The following is a 15704-nucleotide window of genomic DNA, read 5'->3' as shown; positions in this document are numbered from 1 at the left end:
TTTTCTTTTCTTTTACTGCTTGCTCAATATACTGATTGAATAACATTGGGGAGAGGCTACAACCCTGTCTTACTCCCTTCCCAACCACTGCTTCCCTTTCATGTCCCTCGACTCTTATAACTGCCACCTGGTTCCTGTGCAAATTGTAAATAGGAAATCTCTCCTGCAGTCATAAACAAAGTCTGTGAGTTGGTTACTTACATTGCACAATTTTTAACGAAATGCTGTTGTCTGACATTACTCTACAGCTCACCTGAGAGACAGGTGGTCGGGGGGGAAGGGGGGGGGGGGAAGAGATGTCTATATACTGAAAGAGTCAGGTAAGATGTAATTTCGCTTTTATTCAAAGTTATCGAAACAAGGTTTCTCGAGAAATGATAGTATGCAGAGTCGCATGTTGTACAATCAACCGTTGTAAGTAGGATGTTTAGATTTTTGTGTTGGTGATGCCACGTAGCGCTTTGTATTAAGATCACGGGCAGTCTGTGGCTGGGTGGGATTGCTGGAATATTCGCCATTGTAGTGTTGGGCAGTTTGCTGTTAACAGCGCGTAGCGTTGCGCAGTTGGAGGTGAGCCGCCAGCAGTGGTGGATATGGGGAGAGAGATGGCGGAATTTTGAGAGCGGATGATCTGGACGTATGTCCATCACAGACAGTAAATTTGTAAGACTGGATGTCATGAACTGATATATTATATATTATGACTTTTGAACACTATTAAGGTAAATACCTTGTTTGTTCTCTATCAAAATCCCATTTGCTAACTATGTCTATCAGTAGTTAGTGCCTTCAGTAGTTAGTGTCTTTTATTTCCTTAAATGTATTCGAGAAATAATGTAATCCTATGTTGTCTCCGAGGAATGTTCTAAAACTGGAAGGTTGTTGCAGTATGAATACAGCCAAGTCGTGCTCACGCCCGGCTCTGTCGTTATATATAGTCTTTAGGCTGTTTATTTGTCTCAATAAATGCTTTTCGCTTGAACATGAATACTGTACACAATTTGAATGGTTTCCCTAAACCACTTTCTTACGAGCACTTAGTTAATACATAACTCAATTTACAAGAATCTTACCTGGGTTCTATCCATGAGGTCTAGAGGAAATACTTTTTGTCTCTGAAGCGTAGGTCTGCATTCTAACGGTATTTATATCGATGGAGCCTGGAATGGAAACTGCACTTAGCAATTTTTACGCCGCAATTGCAAATTTCGTCTGCCGTGTTTATCAGTTTTAGCACATTACTCGGATACGTCAGAGAAAACTTTCAACTACAGTCATAACAATCATTATGCAATGTACTGGTCTTACCAAGCGTTTTCGAATTCCGCCAAAAATATGTCGTTCCAGTTAAAAAGAATGCTATATTTGTTTCAATATCTTGGTTAACACTGGAGTTCAGAGTATTAAACATAGAACAAAATTACGTCTCCCGTAGTAAAAGTCATTTGTCGAAAACCCAGTGCAGATACTAACGGTTCATGATATAAGAGGGCTGTTAAGTCTTAGGCGGCTGACCCTGTCTTCATAAACGCGAAATCCGAAAAACCAGTGCGTCAGTTGTTAACTACACATTCATTTTTTTTTACGTATAGAAGTTACGTTAAGAAAGTACTTTAGAATTCATACAATGAAACGTAACCTCTTGAGCTACAAAGCCACGCTATCGTACGTTTGCGTGACTGCTATAACCTTTTTGTACCTCCTACGACAATCTTTGACGTCGGCCTGGCCATCCGACAAATAAAAGAATGAAACCAGATACGGGTCTTTTGGTATGCGTGTATTGTAGTACTTAACCTGCGGTCAAGATGATACACTTCTGAGACGGGGCAATTGACTCGACAATTAGGCTGTCTGTCAGCTGAGATTCCGTCATTCGTGCGGTGCTATTTTTGGAAATCACAAACTATCCAAATCTCGCTGCAGGACCTTGCAGCTGCTTTTTCACGTCGCTTTATAGCTACACATTTTTACCCTCTTTTGTGAGTGTGTACACCGATGAAAACTGAAGGTTCGTTTTTGGAGGTTTACGTGAAAGTTTTTATCTTTTTCATGACTTAATTAATTGATGATTAACGCAGGTAACTGAATGTGGTAACGAGTTCTGATCGGAGAATCTTGATAAGCATCAAAGGCACTTGATTTAAAATTAAATCTTACAGCATTAGGTATCACGTACTTAGTAATCGGATTAAGAAAACGTATGGCTGTCTTTATAGACATCACACTTGTGACACGTCTGGGTGGTCTCCAGCTTTTTCCTACCTCGTGATGACCTTTTCACCTGTAAGCTTCACTCTGTAAGCTGTCTTGCATATTCTGTAAATTTGTTTTAATACTTAAACTGTCCTTATCTGTTGTGGGGTAACTCTACTCCGGTAAATATCGTGTTTTTATCTCATATTGCGATCACGTCTCGTACGATTTGCAGAAATTGCGTCTGATTGCAGAGACAGAAATTACACCCATAATTGTGTAACACTTGCGGCCATATCGTTTTCGTCTTCAGTTTCCTAACAGGGGTAATTTTTTTATAAAAGAAGAAAACTTGCTTTCCATTTATCTGTCGCTGATTTTATCTTCTCATACTGATCGTTTTCCGGCAGTGTCACCCATCTTCAGGTAATTTCTCACAGTTAGGTAACCAGTCTCAACCTAATGCCATACTTGACTGTCATTAGCATATGGGCAACACTGCCCGAAACCGGCCAGCTTGTGATGATTAAAACAGCGATCGACAGACTGAAAATAATGTATTTTGCACAAATTAGGATCGCGGATAACTCTGCCGACAAGAGTATCCAGTTTTGACAAGAATGTGTGTTTCTTATGGTTTTGTCGGGTTTGCTGCATCTCTCCATGTTGTCTAGGTGTGCAAGCCTCTTCATCTCTGCATAATTAGCGCAACATACATTCTTCTGCACCTGCTTGCTGTATTCATTTAGTGGTCTCTTCCAATTATTTTTACCCCTTCCCCCACCCAACACTTCCCCCCAATACCCTGACAATTCCTCGATGTTTTAGGATGTCCTCTCCACTGGTCTCTCCTTTTAGTCAAGCTGTGTCGTAAATTTCTTTTTTTCCAATTCAGTTCAGAGCCACCTCATTTGTTACTCGATCTACCCGCACAGTAGTATATTCTGCGAGAAAAACAAAAAAACATCTGCACTGAAAATTACACGTATCGTCATTTCGCTGTAAAGTACGTTGAATACTTTTTGCCCTTGTTTACAACAAACATTTGCTATTTTAAAAATCAATGTATAAATTTAGAGATAGCTGTCATTCTCTTAACAAAGAATTTTTTAAAAAATGTATTAACTGTGACTCGACGCCACGCGCAAAGTAGTTCAGTTGTCTGAGCGCTGTCGCATATTAACTGGCCACGGCCCCAGTTACAAACGGCTGTCCTATCACAGTGCATTACTAATGCTGCGATTTCTCAGGTACTGGCATACTATGGGCAGGATATGCATGATAAAGTTTCCTTATTTTCGTGTGTTCTAAAGATTCCATCTAGTCCGCAACGCGGTTCCCATGCCGTGACTATTAATCTCTATTGGTTTTGAAAAAGCAAGCCCAGTGACTAGAAGAATTTCACAGGATTCACTGTCGAGTGAGCCCCGATTGCTACGCCGAAGCTCACCGAAACTGATTGATCGCAGGGTCTGGCCTCTCCCTGTTAAGTCTCAAGAGAATTGCTCGCCCTGAATGAAATGTTTGTCAGGAGTACCAGTAGCTAGGTAATACGGGAAAAAGATCGATTCACTACTTCAGCGGATTTGAAGTGTAGATAGTCATGCCGTCATCATGATATTTTGGTTGTTTTTAAATAGTAAAATTTGCTTCTTGTATGCACACGTCTCGTCTGTATGAAACAGAGCAATGTGATGGTTCTGTGACCTCTTTATCTAGTGAAAGAAAACAACATTGAAAGGTGTAATCAGTTCTAGATGTATGTAAAAGCTGTACCCGCCGCATTCATGGATAAATACGGTGGTTGCATGCTGTCACAGCACGCCAAACTCGTTCATCACTACAATCTGAGGCTCACAATGTTTTGCTGCCCTTAAAGTGTAAAAATATTACTTGTCACAAAAAGTGTGTTCGGACTGCGAGGGGAGAGATTTCACAGACCCTAAGATGTTATTTTTTGAAATGATCAGTTCAAAATGTTATAGCGCGCGAACTTAAGTATTTCAATTATTAAAATAAAATCCAGCTCTGATGAAAATCAGTAATACCTACAAACCGACGTTCAGATGTATCTGTTTCTTCACAAATGAAAGACGAAACAACATTTGCCTCATCGCTGTCTACCAAATAGACGTCACGGGCGCATGTTTAAATGTACATTACGTGATGATAAAAAAATTTGTTTGATGTTGATGGCATGACCATCGAAACGCTTCTAGGTATACAACAAAGTCACTGAAGTAGTAATCAATTTTTTGTTGGTTTATTACATAGATACAGGAGGCAGAGCGCTGTAGAGGAAGCATTTAAAAGGGGAAATATCAAAGGCAGGAGATGGAGAGAGTAGGACAAGAGAAAGGAAGGGACGAAAAGGAGAGAAAATTAAAAAGTTAAGAGTACTGAAAAGCCAAGAGTAGTTGCGACTAATTCGTCCAGTCGACACACTGGTTTTCCGCGGCACGTTTCCGGCGTGGAAATGGTCACGCACATGCGGACATTGCGTAGTGTTGCGTGTGGCAGCTTGCCATTATGAGGTAACAATAGTGCAGCTCAGTGAATCAGCACCACAGCCCACCATATCTAGGTGGCCGTCATGGAGGTGACTAACGAGGCAAGCTGCTGAGTTTGCAGGTACTCCAGTTAACGCTTACAGTGACTGCGCTGACCGTCATAGCCTGGTTCACACAAAGGCTTGCTCGTCAGAGCGCTACCCAACGGACGAATCCGCCGGACGTTACACGAACAGGTTGCTATGTCCACTCATTCCTTTACATTGATGATTAGGAGCTTTGGTCAAGGGAGGTCAGTGATTCAGGCCTAACAGGGAGACTGTATGAATTCAGCAAAAACGCCATATGGCCTTTGGAAAGCCCGGCTTTTTCAACGCTGCCTCCACGACGATACAAAAACGAATAATTAGCTTAAATGTAGCAAAGAGTGCGCAGTCCTAAAGAGAGAGAGAGCAGCTTATGTTCCACTGACGTAATTGTGTTCAGAGCGGTATCAGAAACAACTCGTAGAAGTTGTCAAGAAATCATGTTTCCGAAGCGAAGCAGGTAAGAATCACTTTTCAACTTCCTTGATGTAGTTCTAGTACTCTGTTGCATAAGTTAAACATAGAATACACGAGCAATAGCCTTTAATTCTTGATTGCATTTGCTGCCATCTTCTGACTTCGCTTGGAATCATTGTTTCTATACGAAAGAGCGCGCATTTAACGTCACCAAAGAGCGCGTGTGTTCTCTTTAGGGATGGTTCGTTGGTTGATTTGTGGGAGAGGACCAGACAACGAGGTCTTAGAGTAGGGAAGGAAATCAGCTGTGCCCTTTCAGAGGAACCATCTCGGCTTTTGCCAGAAGCGATTTAGGGAAATCGCGGAAAACCTAAATCAGGATGGCCGTACGCGGGTTTGAACCGTCGTCCTCCCGAATGCGAGTCCAGTGTGCTAACCACTGCGCCACCTCGTTCAGTCCCTGTTCAGGGTACAACTGCAAATTTGCATCTCTTAAGTGCGTGGTGGAGTCTGAAGGATAAGTTTTGTTTCTGACTGACTCAAATTAAGTACGAAAATAGGACAGGAAGCTCATCTAAACTGAAGTGCTCGTCAGTGAGGTCAGAGAACGAATTGAAAGTGGCGAAAGCAAACAGACGTTTCCGCTGTTCTGGGTACGAAGAAGTCTGCTTTAAGGAAAAGACGGAAAGTTGTGAGCAGAGAGCATAGATTTTGATGTTTCCGGAAGACTGTAGGAGATAGTGACACGAACAGTGCTCTTCATTTGAGGGTGATATTCATTTCTGACACTTGCTAAAAGCGTACTCTTTGGGCATGTTTTGCGTACTCTTTAGCGCAGGTGAACGAAAGAGTGAAAGTTTCCCCGTTTTCTGTATTGCTGGAAAGTTCAATAAAAGTATCACCTCCCTGCTGCTGCAGTTTTCCGACCATGTAGATTTTGTGTTTATTTTTATTAACCTAAAATGATTTTGGTTTCCTACTGATAATAACTCAGATATTTACAGTTATTCCTCAACTGCGCAATCTTGAGATATGGTTCCCTCATTGCCAGTTTGCGCCGATCGTGTATTCAAACAAGTGGTAAAATTTTCGAGAAAAATTAACGTCATTCAATTAAATACTGTCCTAAAGGTATAATCAGCCATTTAGCATCTACTGCTGGTTGAGGGTCTGCTCTCGACTTCACACGTTCATTTGCTAGGTATTTAATCTTTCATTTTTTCTATTGTTACATCTGAATGAAGGCAGAGTTTTGAAGTAAATCGGTGAAGTACTTTTGGAGATTTTTGATAACAACCTTTTCACTTTGTATCTTATATATGTATATGTTTAAAGTCATAATACGAAATCTTATGTAGACAGTGATCTTATGTCTTGAAGTTGTCAGATACAAGCCCGAAAGTGGCTTATTTACAGGCAGGCACGAAAGGCGCACGCAAGTAGAGTAGTCGATTTTCATTAGAGTGTCACTAGTCTAAAAACTGGTTTTAGAGTAAGCAAGTGATGTGTGCGCCGCGGACGAAGTCTGACTCCTCTCTTCGACGTGTTGCAGCGTTTTTAAGTATACGACTGTCGCGAGAGAGGGACACCAGGTGGGTAAGGAAAGAGATACCGCCGCGTGCACGACACGTGGGGCCACTGCGCACGCGCCACTGCTCGCCACACGTGGTACGCACGTGTCACGCTGGCTGCCCGCGCCGCGTGCGGCAGAGAGGTCCAATTAAACCGAACTGTCGTGGCGTGGCGTTGCGTGCTGGCCGTGGCAGCCCACGTGGAACGCCGCTGGGAGGAACCCTTTCCTTTCCTCTACTTCCCTTCCTGTCCAGCTCGGTGGCTTTTGCGGCTCCATTCCAGCGTCGACCGTGCAATTAGGTCCTCGCTGTCTGCCAGGACAATGGGCGCGGCGTAGAATTGCTGCTCCCAGAAGGCAGAACTCTGCATTTTTTCGGAAGTCGCCTGCAGCGGCGCTGCAGTCGCCAGATAGCGCCCCTCACAGCTTCCGCTGTTCCAGAGTGCTACGTTTCTCCATCACAGCTCCACTGATAAGACAGACCTGACTTAAGGGGAGGGAATCTCTAATGCTCTCAATATACAGGATTTCTAAAACCATTTGGGTCAAATTGAAACAGCTCATAGCGAGTTCACAACCGATTGTATTGATATCGGGAAAAAATGTTCGGAAATGCATATTAATTGTGTTACCGACGCACACAGCGTAAAAAGCATAACAGCAGCTTGGTGTTGCTGTTGTGGTCTTCAGTCCAAAGGTCCAAAGACTGGTTTGATGCGGCTCTCCATTCTACTTTCTCCTGTACCTGCTGCAACCTACATCCTTCTGAATCTGTTTAGTGAATTCATCTCTTGGTCTCCCTTTACGATTTTCACTGTCCACGCTGCCCTCCAATTCTAAATTGGTGATCCCTTGATACCTCAGAACTTAATTAACCTAAGGACATCCTACACATCCATGCCCGAGACAGGATTCGAACCTGCGACCGTAGCGGTCACGCGGTTCCAGACTGAACCGCCTAGAACCGCTCTGCCAGACCAGCCGGCTTACGTGGAGTACGTGGTGTTATGTCCACAACAACAGCCATTTTCGACCATTGGTTACCTGCGTCAGTATAATCGGTTGTGGACCTACTATCACACCGAGCGAAGTGAAGCAGTGGTTAGCACACTGGACTAGCATTCTAGAAGACGACGGTTCAAACCCGCGTCCAGCCATCCTGGTTTAGGTTTTCCGTGGTTTCCTTCAGTCGTTTCAGCCAAGTGCGGTATGGTTCCTTTGAAAGGGCTCTGCCGATTTCTTTCCCCATCCTTCAATAATCCGATGGGACCGATGACGCCGCTGTCTGGTCTCCTACCCCAGATCAACCAAATAACCAGCCACGCAACCGACCAACCCACTATCGACCGAAAACGTTTCAGAGACCTTTTACATAAACTATTTACCAGATAGGATCAACAGCACTACGAGGTTGTTAGCTGACGACCGCTGTTGTCCACAGAAAAGAATCGTCGTTGGAGGATCGTAAGAAAATACACAAGGTGCTGGCAAATTGCCTACACCTCTCAAATAGCACCAAGAGGGCCGCCGAGAATAAGCCCCCACCCGACGGACGGGTCACCATCAACAGTGTTATTTCCCCTCACTTCATGAGAAACTATTGACAGTTCTATAGTTAATACAGAAAATTGTAGTGAAGATTGGTGACCAAGAATTCCACGCCACTCTGCCCCTCTCCGGCGGGGTCAGGGATTTTCTCTGCCTCGTGATGGTTGGGTGTTATGTGATGTCCTAAGGTTAGTTAGGTTTAAGTAGTTCTAAGTTCTAGGGGACTGATGACCATAGATGTTAAGTCCCATAGTGCTCAGAGCCATCTGAACCATTTTTTCTGCCCCTCTGCTTGACGGCTAAGTCCTGGCAGTGAGAATTTTATTTTTATTTACAACCAGAACTAGACCTGGAGTGCCTCATATGCACAGGCATACGGTAGCGACCTCGGCCACGAAGGCCAATGATGGTAGTCTTTCTTGTTACACAATGCGAGCTAGGTACGAGAGTGAAGTTCAGATCGGTCGCGAAATGGAAATCATCGTGAAAATCAAAAATGTTTCATTTGCAACAGTTAGCTGCACCTTCCAGCTACTTCTCTACATAGTCGTCGCTCCCACTTAGACATTTGTCGTAGCGTTGTGCCAACTTCCCAATAATCTACTCATAGAAGGCAGGCCCCTGTGCTTTCCACCAATACTCTAGGCTGATCCATAGCTCATTGACTGTGCCAAAACGTCGTCTTCGAAAGCAGAGGTTCATGTGAGCAGAGGCGAAACTCAAAGGCAGTCAGTTAAGTGCGGTATTGTGGGTTATGGCCGCGCGGGATTAGCCGAGCGGTCTAGGGCGATAAAGTCTTGGACCGTGCGGTTGGTCCTCGCGCGCGCGCGCGCGCGCGCGCTCGTGTGTGTGTGTGTGTGTGTGTGTGTGTGTGTGTGTGTGTGTGTGTGCACGCGCGTGTGTGCACGCGCGTGTGTGCTCTCTGTGCTGTGTGTGTGGTGTGTGTGTGTGTGTGTGTGTGTGTGTGTGTGTGTGTGTGTTCTCTCTCTCTCTCTCTCTCTCTCTCTCTCTGTGGTGTGTGTTCTCTCTCTCTGTGGTGTGTGTTCTCTCTCTCTCTCTCTCTCTCTCTCTCTCTCTGGTGTGTGTGTGTGTGTGTGTGTGTGTGTGTGTGTGTGTGTGTGTGTGTGCACGCGCGTGTGTGCTCTCTGTGCTGTGTGTGTGTGTGTGTGTGTGTGTGTGTGTGTGTGTGTGTGTGTGCGCGTGCTCTCTCTCTCTCTGTGGTGTGTGCTCTCTCTCTCTCTCTCTCTCTCTCTCTCTCTCTCTCTCTCTCGTGTGTGTGTGTGTGTGTGTGTGTGTGTGTGTGTGTGCACGCGCGTGTGTGCTCTCTGTGCTGTGTGTGTGTGTGTGTGTGTGTGTGTGTGTGTGTGTGTGTGTGTGTGTGTGCTCTCTCTCTCTCTGTGGTGTGTGTTCTCTCTCTCTCTCTCTCTCTCTCTCTCTCTCTCTCTCTCTCTCTCTGGTGTGTGTGTGCTCTCTCTCTCTGGTGTGTGTGTGCTCTCTCTCTGTGGTGTGTGTGTGTGTGTGTGTGTGTGTGTGTGTGTGTGTGTGTGTGTGTGTGTGTGTGTGTGTTCTCTCTCTCTCTCTCTCTCTCTCTCTGTGGTGTGTGTTCTCTCTCTCTGTGGTGTGTGTTCTCTCTCTCTCTCTCTCTCTCTCTCTCTCTCTCTCTCTCTCTCTGGTGTGTGTGTGTGTGTGTGTGTGTGTGTGTGTGTGTGTGTGTGTGTGTGTGTGTGTGTGTGTGTGCGCGTGCTCTCTCTCTCTCTCTGTGGTGTGTGCTCTCTCTCTCTCTCTCTCTCTCTCTCTCTCTCTCTCTCTCTCTCGTGTGTGTGTGTGTGTGTGTGTGTGTGTGTGTGTGTGTGCACGCGCGTGTGTGCTCTCTGTGCTGTGTGTGTGTGTGTGTGTGTGTGTGTGTGTGTGTGTGTGTGTGTGTGCTCTCTCTCTCTCTGTGGTGTGTGTTCTCTCTCTCTCTCTCTCTCTCTCTCTCTCTCTCTCTCTCTCTCTCTCTCTCTCTCTCTCTCTCTCTGGTGTGTGTGTGCTCTCTCTCTCTGGTGTGTGTGTGTGTGTGTGTGTGTGTGTGTGTGTGTGTGTGTGTGTGTGTGTGTGTGCGCTCTCTCTCTGTGGTGTGTGTGTGTGTGTGTGTGCACTCTCTCTCTGTGGTGTGTGTGTGTGTGTGTGTGTGTGTGTGTGTGTGTGTGTGCACGCGCTCTCTCTCTGTGGTGTGTGTGTGTGTGTGTGTGTGTGTGTGTGTGTGTGTGTGTGTGTGTGCTCTCTGTGCTGTGTGTGTGTGTGTGTGTGTGTGTGTGTGTGCTCTCTGTGCTGTGTGTGTGATAATTTAGGTTAAGTAGTGTGTAAGTGTAGGGACTGAAGACTTTAGCAATTGAGTCCTATAAGATTTCTCACACATTTGAACATTTTTGTGGGTTATGAAACACTTCCCATTGAAGACGCTGCAGGAGGATCTTCATTGCCCCTGCAGTGTGTGGCCAGGAATAGTCACGAAAAACAAACTGCATGACATTTGTGTTATGTGGGCTGCATAACATCAGGCGAAATCTCTCACCAGCTCCTCGTACTTGGCGGGATACGCGATTCCCTAGGCATCTTTACGTGCTCACTCTTCACTCAGAACTGAAAAGAGTGACGTGACGCAATCGACGGGTATACTAGACACACCTCTGCAAAGTTTCATTGGAGCAGTGGCTTTCATTTCGCGACGGATCGGAACTTTCCGAATAGCTTTCGTAGATGCAGAGAATTTAAAGTTGTTCAATATTATAACAGAATGTATACTAAACGTTTGTAAAGTGGTGCTAAATGTATGAAGTTCTCAGAAATATAGGAATAACCTGTAGGGAAACAAGGTTAATTAACATCACCAACATCCAAGAGGGAACAACGAAAATGTAAGGCGAACAGCGACGTTCTCGAATTAAAAAGGGCGTACGATAGGCAGGGAGTCTTTCTTCGTTACTGTTAAAACTATGTATCGAAGAAGCAAAGCAGGACAGAAACATTCAGAACAGTGATTAAATACCAAGGTGAAAGCATATCAGTGATAACATTCGCTGCCGAAGTGAAAGTGAACAAGCATTACAGAGTTTGAATGGAACGAATTGTCTTCCGAACACAGAATATAGAATGGGAGCAAATCAAAGTAAGGCAGAAGTACTGATCAGCAAAAATGAAAGTAGCGACTCACTTAACCTCAAAACAGAGGACTGCTTAGTACCAGTGGAGGAATTAGTTTGCATTGGAAGCAAAATAATACGAGGTAGACGAAGGAATGTGAATACGACGTTGAAGCATTACTTTAAGAAAGTCATATCTTGCTAAATATTAAAAAAAATATTTCGAACTGAGAGCGAATGTGCTCTCATTTCTCTGATCTCTTTGGAATATATGCGAGGAAAAGTCAAAAATAAAACATTAACATCATCCACTTCCCTGCAGAAACCTAGCTTTCGAAGTTCTTTCGTTGCTGGTGAAGACGAATGTTTCCACACCATGCTCTGCTGTTCGCTCTATGATCTGTACTGATAGACCAAAGATCATGAACCAGTACCATCTTCTTACTAGAAACAACTTCAATGAGAGTTGGAAATTTCACAATTTTGGTTTTGTCTATCAGTTGACATGCTACCCAACGAGCACAGAATTTGCGATAGTTCAGAAAGTCGTGGGCGATTGGAAATGTGGACCTGAGGCTAATGTTTATCACGTCCGAGATATCATCAGTTATGGGACGGTGATTATCACGAATCATTCACCTTGCTGTCCCGATGTTCTTGCTATTTTCGACGAGGATGGCCTTCTAGAATAGTCTCCCTCGCAGACAGATAACCGAGCACTTTTCGAGCGAGTTATCCACTCATAAACTTCTCGTTTTCTAAGGTAGCTACCATCATACTGCATCCGTATTATGAGAATAATATTTTGATAGCAGATCTGTAGCTATTCCTGGCAGCATATTTGAATTATCTAAATATTCACGAAGACACGGTTGTGATTAATTACTTACCTTCATTTTTCTACTCTAATACGCCCCTTGGTTCTTGTGTAGGCACATAGTAGAGGTTCCAACTCAAAGTATGTCTCACATACGGGTTGCGGAAAAAGAATGTGCCCACATGTGTAGGGTAGAGAGACAGCATAAAATAAAAGGAATTTGAGCATAGAATGTAGTGGTCACTGTTGTATATTTTCGACTCTAAAGGAACGCAATTGAAATCTGTCATATGGACGTCTTTATTCCAAATGAAATGTAATTCACAAAAAACGTATACGTAAACGAAATATCTGGACTACTCAAGCGTCACGATGAGAACGAGAGAAAGTTTAAGTATCACATAAGCGTTTGTCGTACGTAGCTGATGTACCATACATCACTTCTTTAGGAATGAAAACAATAAAAAGTCCATGTTTAAGTATCTCCTACAAACGCCAAAGTAAGTGAAAAATGAGTATGCTATTATGGACAGACTTGCCAACACATCACATAAATATGTCGTATCCATCGTTCGAACCGACCACCATTTTCACGCTGGAGTAACACCGTAAATATTCAACTGCTACACTTAGTTCCTATATTCATATTTCTTCCTTTGGCGCTGTCTTTCTGCCCTACAATTGCGGCCAAATTGTTATATCTTGAACAAAATGGTTCAAATGGCTCTGAGCACTATGGGACTCAACATCTGAGGTCATCAGTCCCCTAGAACTTGAGAACTACTTAAACCTAATTAACCTAAGGACATCACATACATCCATGCCCGAGGCAGGATTCGAACCTGCGACCGTAGCAGTAGCGTGGTTCCGGGCTTGAGTGCCTAGAACCGCATGGGCACCGCGGCCGGCTATATCTTCAACAAATAGCACAATACAAAGGAAATGGAAAAACTCTCTCTCTCTCTCTCTCTCTCTCTCTCTCTCTCTCTCTCTCTGTGTGTGTGTGTGTGTGTGTGTGTGTGTGTGTGTGTGTGTGTGTGTGTGTGTGAGAGAGAGAGAGAGAGAGAGAGAGAGAGAGAGAGAGAGAGGGCCCACCCCCTCCCTCCCCATTCCAACACTTGACCCCACCCTCACTTCCTGTAGCTGCCATGAACATTAAACAGCAAGTGAGTAAAGGCATGTAGCAGTGTGCAACAGGGAAGGTTACGCGTAGTGAAATGTATAAATGTGATCGGCTATCGATTGGAAACCTATACTGTGTGTACCTAATGCATTCAGAAGAACGTGTATATGTATATGAAAAGAATAAAAATATAAATCACAGGCATATAATTATAAATACTTTGAAATAACTTAGACGTCATATAAGGAAGCATACAGATCTCCTAACAAGTATTACTAAACAATTTACCTTACGTCATAGACCACGCTGTTGATGCCTAATACGAATGGGTGAACCATATTCTGTTAAAAACAAATAAATATTCAGTTGTGAGCTAAAAAGGGCCGTACCAAACCAGTCACGACGACGATGATTAATGGCGCCTGAGTTGGCGTACCCGGAACAAGGCAGTAGTGACTGTGTCGGTGGCTACCCTGTATAGACAGGTGGCGGCGAGGTGTGGCCTGTTTCACGCGTGCTCGCGCGCCATCACGCAGGCTTCCGGTAGCCGGAAGTGTGGCAGGAAGCGCGGGACAACACTGCTCTACACTCCGGGCTGGTGTGGAGTCTCTTCCGGCCCCGACACTGTCTGTCAGTGCCAGCCGGATAGCGTCCGGCACCATACTCCTGGCGATCTGGACGGAGGTTTACTTTTATATTTTTTCTTTTCAGGTTTGTTTCCGTTAGGAAGAGCGTGCTCCACGACCGCACTAATCATTTTCCTACAGTTTTAATGTAAAATACTTGTTATTGAAATAAGGTTCTGTAAGAATGTCGCTGAGTAATGCTTTACGAAGTTTCTAATGTGAACTAAAACAATCTTAAGCCGTCGTTTTCATTGTAGTCTAGAATGCTACCATTATCCATGTAATATTACGTGTACACGTGGATTCGTAATGACCGATTATGGGACGGGTTCTTGATGTTATTAGAGCCTCTTATACAGGGTGATTCAAAAAGAATACCACAACTTTAGGAATTTAAAACTCTGCAACGACAACAGGCAGAGCTAAGCACTATCTGTCGGCGAATTAAGGGAGCTATAAAGTTTCATTTAGTTGTACATTTGTTCGCTTGAGGCGCTGTTGACTAGGCGTCAGCGTCAGTTGATGCTAAGATGGCGACCGCTCAACAGAAAGCTTTTTGTGTTATTGAGTACGGCAGAAGTGAATCGACGACAGTTGTTCAGCGTGCATTTCGAACGAAGTATGGTGTTAAACCTCCTGATAGGTGGTGTATTAAACGTTGGTATAAACAGTTTACAGAGAATGGGTGTTTGTGCAAAGGGAAAAGTTCTGGACGGCCGAGAACGAGTGATGAAAATGTAGCACGCATCCAGCAAGCATTTGTTCGCAGCCCAGGAAAATCGACTCGCAGAGCTAGCAGAGAGCTGCAAATTCCACAATCAATCCACGGGAAACAACTCAGTATGAACGTGACTCGCCTAAGGTGAACGATTTCTGTGCCATTTCAGCCAATAAAGTTTTTGGTCCCTTTTTCTTCGAAGGTGCTACTGTAACTGGACTACAGTATCTGGAGATGTTAGAGAATTGGCTGTTCCCTCAGCTCGAACAAGAAGCACAACAATTCATATTTCAGCAGGATGAAGCGCCACCACATTGGTACTTATCTGTCCGTAACTACCTGAACGTCAACTACCCGAGGCGATGGATCGGCCGCCAGGCAGCCCGTGACAGAGCACTTCATCACTGGCCTCCAAGAAGCCCTGATCTTACCCCTGCGATTTTTTCTTATGGGGGTATGTTAAGGATATGGTGTTTCGGCCACCTCTCCCAGCCACCATTGATGATTTGAAACGAGAAATAACAGCAGCTATCCAAACTGTTACACCTGATATGCTACAGAGAGTGTGGTACGAGTTGGAGTATCAGGTTGATATTGCTCGAGTGTCTGGAGGGGGCCATATTGAACATCTCTGAACTTGTTTTTGAGTGAAAAAAAACTTTTTAAATACTCTTTGTAATGATGTATAACAGAAGGTTATATTATGTTTCTTTCATTAAATACACATTTTTAAAGTTGTGGTATTCTTTTTGAATCACCCTGTATATGCCCACATTCGTCTTGCTGTTGGCATTTCTTTAACAACGGCGCCTCACACAAGTGTGTCAGTGCACGCCAACAGCTTCCCTAATGGCATTAAGCCAGCGTATATACATCATAATACAAAATACTTTACACTGGTTGCTGCGTAAGAGGTGTGATAAAAAAGACGGGAATTTTTGTTTTCCTTGAATCTTTATTCTTCATCAACT

General features: G+C 44.1%; 1 protein-coding gene across 1 annotated transcript in view; it reads left to right on the top strand.

Annotated features, from left to right (window-relative positions):
- Positions 1–15704, top strand: part of LOC126335313 (EF-hand domain-containing protein D2 homolog) — a 262639-nt gene that overhangs the window by 174763 nt on the left and 72172 nt on the right. The gene's annotated exons all lie outside the window — the stretch shown is intronic.

Source organism: Schistocerca gregaria, chromosome 2 (assembly GCF_023897955.1).
Source record: "Schistocerca gregaria isolate iqSchGreg1 chromosome 2, iqSchGreg1.2, whole genome shotgun sequence".
NCBI lineage: Eukaryota > Metazoa > Arthropoda > Insecta > Orthoptera > Acrididae > Schistocerca > Schistocerca gregaria.
The sequence above is the reverse complement of the archived record's forward strand: the minus strand, read 5'-3'. Positions and strand labels throughout refer to the sequence as shown.